The sequence below is a fragment of the Pongo abelii genome, chromosome 9 (assembly GCF_028885655.2).
Source record: "Pongo abelii isolate AG06213 chromosome 9, NHGRI_mPonAbe1-v2.0_pri, whole genome shotgun sequence".
Lineage (NCBI taxonomy): Eukaryota > Metazoa > Chordata > Mammalia > Primates > Hominidae > Pongo > Pongo abelii.
In genome coordinates, this window is record NC_071994.2 from 3,375,889 (window position 1) to 3,386,427 (window position 10,539).

Below are 10,539 nucleotides of genomic sequence, written 5' to 3' on the forward strand. Positions count from 1 at the left end.
GAGACAAAGAAACCATTGAAAACACTCATAAGGCGAATCCTTCTGGAACAGCAATAGAAGGCTGGGGTCTGAGGGCAGAGGCAGGAACAGAGGAGGCTCCACTCATTCCTCAGGGTCCTGAGAGGGGAGGACTTGAGCCCAGAGGGTGCAGAGAAGAAAACAATGCAGGAGGAGGAAGTGGGTCACAAGGCAACTCTCAATATTTTTATTTCAAATGACCCACAGATTCCCTAAGGAGAGAACATCAGTAAGAACCAGGAAGGGACCATGTGCACCCCATGACCCCTAGACAGATATATAGGGAGCCCGGGCTCAGGGGCTCCACACCTGCACCTCTCTCTCACCTCCTCCTCTGCCTGCTCCACCCTCAACCCACCAAAACCATGGGCTGCTGTGGCTGCTCCGGAGGCTGTGTCTCCAGCTGTGGGGGCTGTGGCTCTAGCTGTGGGGGCTGTGGCTCCAGCTGTGGGGGCTGTGTCTCCAGCTGTGGGGGCTGTGGCTCCAGCTGCTGTTTGCCCATCTCTAGCTGCTGCAAGCCTGGGTGCTGCTGTGTGCCAGCCTGTTCCTACTCCAGCTGCGGCTCCTGTGGAGGCTCCAAAGGGGGCTGTGGGTCCTGTGGGGGCTCCAAGGGGGGCTGTGGCTCTTCTGGGGGCTCCAAGGGAGGCTGTGGCTGTGGCTCTTGTGGTGGCTCTAAGGGGGGCTGTGGTTCTTGTGGCTGCTCCCAGTGCAGTTGCTGCAAGCCCTGCTCTTGCTCTTCAGGCTGTGGGTCATCCTGCTGCCAGTCCAGCTGCTGCAATCCCTGCTGCTCCTCAGGCTGCAGGTCATCCAGTTGCCAATCCAGCTGCTGTAAGCCCTGTTGCTGCCAGTCCACATGCTGTAAACCCTGGTGCTGCTCTTCAGGCTGTGGGTCATCCTGCTGCCAGTCCAGCTGCTGTAAGCCCTGCTGCTGTTCCTCAGGCTGTGGGTCACCCTGCTGCCAGTCCAGCTGCTACAAGCCCTGCTGCTCCCAGTCCAGATGCTGTGTCCCCGTGTGCTGCCAGTGCAAGATCTGAGGCTCTAGTGGGAAACCTCAGGTAGCTCCTGAAGATCTGTGCTTCCCAACAAGTGACTACCCCTCAAGCACATCCTGTTCTGGACCAGAAGAATGAGTCCCCTCGCTCAGGGCTTCTTTTTCCAGCTCTTGAGGAAGTGAAATGAACCACTCCCTGCCCATTCCCTATAAGGATATCCATGCTCCAGGTACTTTTGCCCCTCCTTCCCACATGCCCCCATATGTCGCAGCCAGACTGCAACTGGGGGTGGCCCTCATGCCAAGGAGGTGCCTACAATTCCCCTTCTTGACAATTCCATGGGAGACAGCAAACTTTTGTTTCCTGTGTCTGCCAGGAGCTCCATGGCATTTGCAGATGGATGTCCTGCAACCCAAATAATCACATGTATCTATGGAAATCCAAAATGCATCTGGGTGCAGCACTAAATAAATTCTCCACCCGTCAGCCTTGGTTTCACTGACTCTTTTCTTCCAGCCCCTGTCTCATTGGCAAACTGGCCAGATGTCCTTCCCCTCCCTCCCTGATACCTTATTGCTCCCACTGCTGTAACTGTGTGCCAGGCCCAGCTCTCATTCCAGAAACAGTTGTTGAACTGATTAATGAAGGAATCACTAGCAGTGTGTATGAATGAATGAAGACGAGTGAATGAATGAGTGAATGAGTGAGGATCACTGATTAGTACACAGCGAGCCCCAGCTGCGTCTCAGTGGGATTCAGTCTGTCTTGGTTAGAATTTGGACAACTACTTCTTTCCCCATGGAGGATATGTTTGGGGAAGAAGGAGATCTTTGCCCTCAGTGCCTAAGAAGGCTATAATGGGTAGTGTCTGTGTGCATCTAGGCCCCAGAGTGGGGGTCAATCTGGGAGAGGGGGAAGCAAGTCTAGAATGAGCTGTGTCCCTGAGATGCTCTGTAGGACAACACTGGAAACTGTGCTGCTACAGGGACCCGAGACAATGTGGCTGAGCACAGGCTGAGGTGCACCCTCCACCTCTGGGCTCAGAGGACGAAGAATCCAAGTGTTCTCCGACCACTCACAGGCTTCCCAGTTTTGGTCTGGCACAGGGAGGAACAGAAGGGACTTTTCTCAGCCTGATAAAGGACATATACCCACAGCGAACACCATACTTAACTGTGAAAACCTGGATATTTCCCCCTGAGTCAGGAACAAGAAAAGAATGTCCACACTCACCACTTCTATACAACACTTCACTGAAGCTATAGCCAGAGTAACATGACAGGAAAACAAAATAAAAGGCATCCATGCAGGAAAAAACTAAGTAAAATATCTCTACTTTCAGAAAACCACATGTTGTATGTAGAAAATCCTAAGGGACACACACACTCACACACACAACTATTATGCCCAATAAATGAGCTCAACATGAGTTCAGGGCACAAGTCCTATACACAAAAGTCATCTGTGTTTCTACAACCATCAATGAGCAATGGAAACAGGATGTAAGGGAATAATTCTATCAAAAAGAAAAAAATTCCTAGTAATACAAGCAACCAAAAAGTGCAAGACTTGGACACTTAACACCACAAGACATCACGGGAAGAAGTTAAAGAAGACCAAAGTAAATGGGAGAAAAATCCCATGTTCATGTATTGGAAGACCTAATATTATGAAGATTGAAATACTCTAAAAAAATTGATCTACCAATTAAACGCAATCACATTCTTGGTGTCTTTTCTGCAGAAATTGACAAGCTGATTCTAAAATTTATGTAAACATTCAAGGGACCCTAAATAGCTAAAACAATCTCAAAAAAGAAAAACAAAGTTGAGAACTCATGTTTTCCAATTTCTAAATGGGTTACAAAGCAAACAGTAATCAAGGCAGCATGGTGCTTGTCTAAAGATAGAAAGATGCGTTACTGGAGTAGATTTGAGACCCTTGAGATAAAGCCTCACAGTTGTGGTCTATGCATTTTCAACAAGAGTACAAAACAATTCCATGGGAAAAAAGGAACCTTTTCATCAAACAATGTTGCTGCGACAACTGGATGTCCACGTGCAAAAGAATGAATTTGGACCTTTACCTCTTACCATATACCAAACAAACGAATAAAACAGAAACAGAAAAAAATAGCTCAATGACCTAATTGTAAAAGCTAAAACTAGAGGACTGTTAAAAGAAAAACAGATTAAGTCTTTATGACCTTTGAGTGTGCAATGGCTCTAAGAGAATGACACCAAAAGCACAAGGAGAAAAAGGAAAAACTAGATTAACTAACTACGTAAAAACTAATAGTTTTTATGCTTTTTTTTTTCTTTTTTTGTTTTTTTGAGATGGAGTCTCGGTTTGTCGCCCAGGCTGGAGTGCAGTGGAGCAATCTGGGCTCGCTGCAAGCTCCGCCTCCTGGGTTCACGCCATTCTCCTGCCTCAGCCTCCTGAGAAGCTGAGACTACAGGCACCCACCACCACACCCGGCTGATTTTTTTGGATTTTTAGTAGAGACAGGGTTTCACAGTATTAGCTAGGTTGGTCTCAATCTCCTGACCTCATGATCTGCTCATCTTGGCTTCCCAAAATGCTGGGATTACAGGCTTGAGCCACCGCACCCGGCTTAGCTCTTATGCTTCTCAGAGCACTATCAAGAAAATGAAAAGACACCAACAGAATGGGAAAAACTACTTTCGAATCATATATTTGATAATGAACTTTCATCCAGGCATAAAGAATTCTTAGTACTCAAACACATAATCCTATTAAAAACTTAGCAGAGGATTTAGATAGGCATTTTCCGAAGAAGAGACACACATGGCTAATAAGCAGGTGAAAAGGGGCTCATCACTGATGTATGTTTTGGCCTATAACTTCTGTTCCCCAAGACATACGAAACCACGTTGTAACCCAACCACCTTGTGGCGATCTCAGGACTTCTGGAGGCTGTGTCCTGGGTCACGGTCACTCATATTTGGCTCAGAATAAACCTCCACAGATATTTGACAGAGTTTGCCTTTTTTCATCCACACGTCGTTAACTTGAGATCTGTCTTCTTTTTAAATGTGTGTGTTTATACTTATAAACTTCTGCCTCAGCACTGCTTGTGCTGCATCCATAAGTTTTGGTATGTTGTGTTTTCACTTTCATTTGTCTCTAGGTATTTCTCTTGTGACTTCTTTGCCTCATTGGTTAAGAGTGTGCTGTTTAATTTCCACATCTTTGTGGATTTTCCGTTTTTCCTTCTCCTATGGATTTCTAGTTTTATTCCATTGTGCTTGGAGAAAACACGATGTAATTTCAACATTTAAAATATCTTGAAATTTATTTTGTGGCTGGACATATGGTCTATCCTGGAGAAAGTTCCATGTGCACCTGAGAGAAAGGTATACTCTGCAGCTGTTGGGTGGAGTCATCTGTATATGTCTTTTAGGTCTAGTTTCACTATAGTGCTGTTCAAGTCTTTTATTTCCTTATTTGTCTTCTCTCTGTGGCTCTGTATATCTATATGAAAAATATCCAGAGATCATTTTTCTTTGTACTCACCATTGTAATCACATAAGATGTAATAAAGTAATGACATTCTTTTTCAAACTCAGAGCTATTTAACTTCAACCATACGCAAAACCATATTACTACATAGCTGCACCCTCTCTACTTCATGTTATTGATGTTACAAAATACATATTTGTTTACATGTTATATATCCACTAAGTGGCTTTCTACTTAATTTTTGTGTTTTTTCATTTAAATGTCATACATTAAAAGTGAATTTATGTACCAAAATTACATTAATGCATGTTACTATATTTTTCTATGTATTTACCTTTATTGGAGGAATTTATATTGTTATATTCCTGTCTAGTATTCTTTCTTTCACCTTGAAGGACTCCCTTCAGCACTTCTTGCAGAGTATGTCAAGTAATAGTGAACTTCCTCAGCTTTTATTTACGGGGAAAACCTTAATTTCCGCTTCAATTTTGATGGACAATATTCTTGGTTGATAGCTTTTTTTTCTGTCAGCGTTTTGAATATATCACCCTACTCCCTTCTGGACTGCAAGGTTTCTGCTGAGACATCTGCAGACAGTTGCTTGAAAGCTCCCTTGTGTGTGATGAGTTGCTTTCCCTTGCTGCTTTATACATTCTTTTTCTCAGAATTCTGGCACTCTAATTATAAATGAGTCAGTGTGGGTCTCCTTAGATTTATTCTGGTTGAAGTTCTTTGGGCTTCTGGAATGTGTATGTCCATGTTTTTCCTAATATTTGGGAAGTCTTTGGTTACTGTTTTATCCAATAAGCTCTCTTTCCTTCTTCTCACTCTTCTCTCTCTCGGAATCCCATAATGTGTATGTTATTCCACTTCCTAGCCTCCCATAAGTCCCTTGGGCTCTCTTCACTTTCTTTCATTCTTTTTAAATGTCGGCTGCTCTGACATGATGATTTTAATGGTCCGTCTTTCAGTTTGCTGCACCCTTCTGCCTCATCAAGTCTGCTGTTGAACTTCTCTAGTGCATTTTTCAGTTTGTATTGTATTTTATAGTTCTAGAATTTATGTTTGGTTGTTGTTGATCGTTTCTGTATCTTTGCTGTTATTCTCATTATGTTCGTGCACTGTTTTCCTGATTGCGTCTAGTTGTTCATCTGTGTTTGCTCATTGATCATCTTCTGACTGTTATTTTGAATTTTTTATCAGGCAGCTCATAGATCTGCATGTCTTTAAGGTTGGTTTCTGGAGGTTTTTTTGTTGTTCCTTTGACAGGGTCTGGTTTTCCTGTTTGTTGTGGTTTGTTTTTGTTTTTGTATGCCTTGTGATTTTTGTTGTTATTGTTATTGTTGAGACTTGAGTAAAAAAAAAAACCAAACAGGTCTCCCTATCTTTCTGTACTGGCTTCATGCAGAGGAAGCCCTTCACCAGTCAGCACAGCTAGAGACTCCAGGACCTGTCAAGCTTTTTCTGAGTATGTGTCTTCTTTGGGCTTGTGTATGTGTGCTTTTTAGTTATCTCGAATTCCCTAAGCTGCTTTCCCATGCCTCTTCTCAGAAGCCCATAATCTTTCTCCCCTCTGGCAACTGTCTTAGGAGCTGAGCTTTAATATGCTGTGATGGTTGTATCTTTTTTCAGGAGCTTCCGAGAAAGGCCACCAGCCTAGAAGTGCTTGGAGTCAGGTGAGACACATACCAGTTCCTCAGGCAGTCCTCGGGCTGCCAGAACCCTGGATGCTCAGCTGACTCTTTTGCTCCCGTCTTGAAGCAGTGTTTCCGAATTCCTCTCAGTTGCACAACACCAGGTTGGATGGGAGGAGAAAGGATGGACATGCAAAATTCCACAAGCTTTCTCACCCCTTTCCGTAGAACATGGTTTTCGGTTGGTCTTGATGCTGTAGCTTCTCAGCTGGCATCTCACAATGGTATTCTGCTGTGTATATTGTTGATAACTTGGTGACTCTGCGGGAGAATGAGGGCCTGGAGTTCCCTCGTCTGCCATTTTGCTGGCACCTTTCTATTAGGTTTTAAACATTTATTCCAAACAATGCTTCAAATATTAATGAGATTTGTCTTTTCATGTATATACATATTTTTTTTACCATGCAGCATGTAGAGATTTTCTCTTTTTAACATGTTTACTAGTCTTTTCTTTAGTGGGCTGCTGGGTTTTGTGTCATGCGAAGAAAGAACTAGTCAACTGCAAGATTATTTAAAAATTTCTCTTTCGTTTTCAGTTATTTTTATTTTTATTTTTTGATTAAGTCTTTATTCTACTTGTAACACAGTTTTATAGTAAGGGTAGGGTATGGATCTAATTTTAATCTTATTAGATCTTATATAATTGTTTTAACCTCATTTAGCTGATAACTTTTTTTCTTAACAAATTTAAATCCTGTCATTAGCGTGTGAAAATTCTCCTATTTGGTTTCCTGTCTGCTGTTTCTATTCTTTTGCATTTATCTGTTGGATCTTCATGTGATTGTGTGAAGGTGGCTGAATTAACATAATTGTAAAAAATGTTTTTATATTTGGTCCCCTTTCACTTTAGGATTTTCCTGACTGTTTACTTATGCTTTTTTGCTTATTTGTTTGGGTTCCTTTTCTGTATAGACAGGGTCTTCCTCTGTTGTCCAGGCTGCAGTGCAGTGATAGGATCCTAGCTCATTGTAACCTCAAACTCCTGGGCTCAAGCGATCCTCCTACCTAAACCTCCCAAGTTGCTGGGACTACAGGTGCACAGTACCAGGCCCACAAATGTTTAAAAATTTCTTTTGTAGAGATGAGGTCTCACCATGTTTCCTTCGCTGGTCTTGAACTCCTGGCTTCAAGCAAATCTCCCACCTCAGCTTCCCAAAGCCCTGGGGTTACAGGGGTGAGCCACTGTGCATACCCATCCTGCCTGTTTTCTCCGTATGAATGTTTTAATTAGTATATCTAGTTTGTAAAATCTTCTCAACATTTTTGTTTGGATCCCATTAAATGTATAAATTGATTTAGAAAGAATTCACTTAATTTTAGTAATATTAAAAATCCTGTCAAATAAACATTTCCTATTCACTTATTCCCAACTTTTTTTTCTGTCAGCATTTTAAAGTTCTCTCTACATAGATGTTCAAAGACATTTTTGTTAAAACTTTTATTGAAGTAGAATTTCATGGAGAAAATGCACATAAGATGACAGATTGATGAAGTTTTGCAAACTCAGCCACTCGTCAGCAGCACCCAGATTTAGCAACAGACATCGCCAGACTCCCGAGCTCTCTCTGAGTCCCCTTCCATTCTCTCCTCCCAAGGAGCCCATCCCGACCCTGTGGCATCCATCAGGTGGTCTTCTTCGTGCTTCTGGTTGGAGTTGAACAGGTGCACCTTTGTCTGTCTTCTTTCATTCAATATCATGTTTGTGAGATTCTCATTGCCGTGTAGTATTTTACTCAGTGAATTTACCATACTGACTTTTTTTCCTACTATTAATGGGCTTTTGGGCAGTTTCTACTTTTTAGTATTAGAAGTGCGGCTTCTTCATATAGATTTTTAAAACTCTTTCTCATGAAGTTCCTGTTCAAGGGGTTTTGTGTGTTTGTTGTGTGTGGAAAGAGATTACTGATTTTACATATTAATTATGTACTTAGCCCTCTCACTGAATTCACTTACTTTTGGAGTATTTTTCATTTGACTTTTTGTGTTTTTCTTTCTAGGTGTCCAATGGAACAATCAGAAATAATGATAATTTGGCCTTATCTTTCTGGTTGTTGTACATTCTTTTTCATTCTCTTTCATAGCTGTATTGAATAATGTCACCAAAGCAAGGAAAATAACAGCGACACCTGTGAAATTTTAGTGAATATTGTCAAATTTACCTTCAGAATAGGAGATTTCACCCACTCCTACCCCCAACACTTGCACCCCAAGTGGGATTTCCCATTGGAGTGTGTGCAGAAAGCATCGTGGGGACAGAGCCAGGGTCAGAAACCAGTTTATTGAGAGCTGGCAGCAGGGCCAGTGTAGGGCTGGCAGTGAGACCAGCACAGGCAAGGTCCAGGGAAGGCCCCGGGGCTGGGCCAGGTGATGGGGGGGAGGGATGTGCGGCTCCTGAAGCTGGGCCTCAGCTCAGATCTGCAGTCTGTGGCTCAGATATTAGGCACTAATCACTTTCAAGGCATCCTGGATCTGCTGGAGCCACATGGGGTCTGCAGTCAGGCCTCAGATCCTGCAATGGCAGCACATGGGGACTCAGCAGCTAGTCTGGGAGCAGCAGGAGGGCTTGCAGCAGCTGGACTGGCAGCATCTGGGGACACAGCAGCTGGACTGGCAGCAGCTGGACTGGGAGCAACAGGGTTTGCAGCAGCTGGACTGGCAGCATATGGGGATGCAGCAGCTGGACTGGCAGCATCTGGGGACACAGCAGCTGAACTGGGAGTAGCAAGGTTTGCAGCAGCTGGACTGGGAGCAGGATGACCCACAGCCTGACGAACAACAGCAGGGTTTGCAGCAGCTGGACTGGGAGCAGCAGGGCTTGCAGCAGCTGGACTGGCAGCAGGATGAACCACAGCCTGAGAAGGAGCAGCAGGGCTTATAGCAACTGTACTGGGAGCAGCCACAAGAACCACAGCCCCTCTTGGAGCCCCCACAGGAGCCACAGCCCCCCTTGGAGCCCCAACAAGAGCCACAGCCCCCTTTGGAACCTCCATGGGAGCCACAGCCACAGCCTCCCTTGGAGCCCCCACAAGAGCCACAGCCCCCTTTCGAGCTCCCACAAGAGCCACAGCCCCGCTTGGAGCCCCTACAGGAGCCACAGCTGATGCAGGAACAGGCTGGCACACAGCAGCACACGGGCTTGCAGCAGCAGACAGGCACACAGCAGCTGGAGCCACAGCCCCCACAGCTGGAGTCACAGCCTCCAGAGCAGCCACAGCAGCCCATGGTTCTGGTGGATTGAGGGTGGAGCAGGTAGAGGAGCAGGTGAGAGGGAGGTGCAGGTGTGGAGCTCCCTGAGCCTGGGCCCTTTATATACCTGTCCAGATTTCAGGCAGGACGCAGGGTCCCTTTCTTGTGACTGTTTACATTATTTTTCCAGAGCTGTTTTTTCCTTTTTGCTAGCGACTTCCTCCTGGCTCAGTTGAGCATCTACTTTCTTTGTTTGCTAAATTTGTCTTTTTCCCCGTTTGTTTTGGCTACTGCAATTAAAACCTCAGCTCCAGGCTGTCTGGTGCTTCCCACAAAGCTCCAGGGTGCTGGTCACCTGCTCTCTGCTGGCCACATGTGACCAATGGGCAGCAGCCTCTGCCCACGTGCTCTCATCTTTCCTGTGTTGACTCCCCCAGTAATATTAATTTTACATTTTTAGATTTCAAAAGTTATCCATGGTCTTCATATTTTACTCATGCCAGTCTCAGCTTTCCAGGTGTATTAGCTGAGCATTGCTCTAAAGAAATACTTGAGGCTGGGTAATTTATAAAGGAAAGAGGTTAGAATGGCTCATGGTTCTGCAGGCTGCACAAGCATGGCACCAGCCTCTGCTCAGCTTCTGGAGAGGCCCTCAGGGAGCTTTTCCTCATGGTGGAAGGTGAAGCAGGAGCAGGCACGCTACATGGTGAGAATGGGAGCAAGGGGTGAGGAGGGGCCACACACTTGTGAACAACCAGATCTGAGTGAACACACTCATCACCAAGGGGATGGCGCTAAGCCAGTCATGAGGGATCCACCCCCATGACCCAAACACCTCCCCGCAGGCCCCTCCTTCAACACTGGGGATTACATTTTGCCAAGAGATTTGGAGGGGACATCCCAACTATATCATTATCCCCCTGAACCCTCAAATCTCATGTTTTTACATCACAAAATAGGATCATCTCTTCCCAACAGTCCTCTCAATGTCTTGACTCACTCCAACATCAAGTCCGAAGTCCCAAGTCCAAGTTCCTTCCACCAATGAACCTGTGAAAATCAAAACACATTATTTACTTTGAGGATACAATGAGGGTGGAGGCATTGGGTAAACATTCCCATTCCAAAAGGGAGAAATCAGCAAAAAGGAAGGGGCTACAGACCTG

At 44.8% G+C, this 10,539-nt stretch overlaps 2 pseudogenes; one reads left to right on the forward strand and one right to left on the reverse strand.

Annotated features, from left to right (window-relative positions):
• Positions 1-244: 244 nt before the first annotated feature.
• On the reverse strand, positions 245-7,885 carry LOC112135555 (uncharacterized transmembrane protein DDB_G0289901-like; annotated as a pseudogene).
• A 784-nt stretch (positions 7,886-8,669) lies between these two features.
• On the forward strand, positions 8,670-9,609 carry LOC112135556 (uncharacterized transmembrane protein DDB_G0289901-like; annotated as a pseudogene).
• Positions 9,610-10,539: the final 930 nt, after the last annotated feature.